This window comes from Arachis ipaensis, chromosome B6 (assembly GCF_059453495.1).
Source record: "Arachis ipaensis isolate K30076 ecotype BB chromosome B6, ASM5945349v1, whole genome shotgun sequence".
In the NCBI taxonomy this organism is placed as follows: Eukaryota; Viridiplantae; Streptophyta; class Magnoliopsida; order Fabales; family Fabaceae; genus Arachis; species Arachis ipaensis.
Genome location: NC_142441.1, coordinates 34,372,886 through 34,374,964, shown reverse-complemented (window position 1 = coordinate 34,374,964; position 2,079 = coordinate 34,372,886). Strand labels below are relative to the sequence as shown.

Sequence of the window (2,079 nt, the reverse complement as noted above, 5' to 3'; positions counted from 1 at the left end):
AAACTGAGGAATGATATCTCTACAATTGTTCAGGACGACAATGAGACTCTCTTTGAATACTGGGAGCGCTTTAATAATCTTCTGGAAGCATGCCCCCACCACATGATTGACAAGATCGTGCTACTCAGCTATATCACACAAGGTATGAGGCCCCAAGATAAGACCACATTGAAAAATGCCAGCAATGGGTCTATGAAGAAGTACAAGACCACTGATGAAGCTTGGCAATTGATCAGTGATTTAGCTGAATCTACTCGGAACCACAGACAGAAGCAAGGCCATTCAAAAGCCGTTGCAGAAGTATCTTCTGGCATAGAGACTGCTGCTCTAAATCAAAGCATCTGTGAGATGACCAACTTGCTAAAGCAAATGCAGTTGAATCAACAAGCTCAACAAACTCAACCGCAGCAAAACCAACAACTAGTTCCACAAAGAATTCGCGGAATTTGTGCTGATTACAGCCATTACACAGATGAATGCCCGCAGCTCCAACAAGAAGACAACATGGTGGCATCCACTCACAACTTCTATGACCGCCCCAACCAAGGGTACAATCAAAGTGGAAATAATAACCATGGATGGCAGGACAATTCAAACCTGAATTGGAGGGACAACAATAACAGGGGAGGCAGAGATAATCAGAGAAATCAAAGGTGGAATAATAACAACAACAGGCAGCAAAATCAACCTTACCGAGCACCTCACCTGAGGCAAAACCAAGGACCACCGAACAATCAGCAGCAACCCTCCCAATTTACTCATTCTTCTGTATCTTCTAATGAAGATTTATTACAAGCTTTTGAGAAAAGACAACTGGCCATGGAAAGTACCATCGTGAACAGTATTAACGCCTGTCTGAATGGTCTCGCCTCTACTCTGCAAGCTTTTATGACACAGCTTGGTTCAGCACAAAATTCCAGTAACCAACCTTCAAGCACCACTGGAATCCCCTCTCAACCATTACCCAATCCAAAGGGAGGCATTAATGCCATCACCCTGAGGTCTGGAACTACACTGCAGGAAAGGAATCAGGAGGAACCAAGCTCGCCAGAATACGCCTCAGCTGAAGAGGTGGTAGAAATCGAAGATGTTGAAGAGGAAGAGGATATACAGGACATAGCTGAAGAAGAGACAGCTCAACCACAGGAAGAAGCACAAAAAGGTGCAGGCTCCACAGAAAACACTGCTCCCATTCCATTTCCACAACTTGCAAGGAAACCCAGGAAGCAGCTGGAACCTGATCCTAAAATGGTAGAAATATTCAAAAAGGTTGAGGTAACTGTTCCCCTTTTTGATGTTATTCAGCAGGTACCTAAATATGCAAAGTTTCTAAAAGACTTATGTATCCATAAAGACAAAATTAATGAATTAGAAACTATTCCTTTAGGTAGTTCTATATCTGCTTTAATGGGAGGATTACCTGAAAAATGTAGTGATCCAGGTCCTTGCATAATTAGTTGTACTATTGGTGGTATAGTAATTTATGATTGCATGTGTGATTTAGGAGCATGTGTCAGTATAATGCCTTTGTCTATATATGATGTTTTGAGGCTCCCTCCCTTAAAAAGGTCGGCAGCTCGTTTTGTGTTAGCAGATAAAAGCATTATTACAGTGGCTGGAGTTGCTGAAGATGTTTTGGTAAACATTAAAGGGCTCACATTTTCCACTGATTTTTATATCTTGGAGATGCCCCATAATGATTTAGATAAGCCATCATCAATCCTACTTGGAAGACCATTCCTGAAGACATCAAAATTCAAATTGGATGCTTTTTTAGGAATATACTCCTTTGAAATAGATGGCCGCATAGTAATCTTCAATCTGAATGGAGTCATTGACAACCCCCCAGAAGATCGTTCTATCTTCCAGTGTGATGTCATAGACGAAAGTGTGGCTGAAGTTCAAAAAGAAGAGTTTGAAGAGAGGCACACTGGACAAGGTCCAAGTGTGGGGATCCTCTTAACTGACAATGAGGACACTTCGCCACTTTCACAAGCCTCAGATAATCCAGAGCCTGCCCATGATCAAAAGTTAGAATTGAAACCTCTCTCTCCACATCTCAAATATGCTTATCTTGAG

At 41.9% G+C, this 2,079-nt stretch overlaps 1 non-coding gene across 1 annotated transcript; it reads right to left on the bottom strand.

Annotated features, from left to right (window-relative positions):
* LOC148555108 (small nucleolar RNA R71) lies at positions 1–108 on the bottom strand. Its single transcript, XR_015887717.1, has one exon. It is a non-coding gene; the product is annotated as a small nucleolar RNA R71 (small nucleolar RNA).
* Positions 109–2,079: the final 1,971 nt, after the last annotated feature.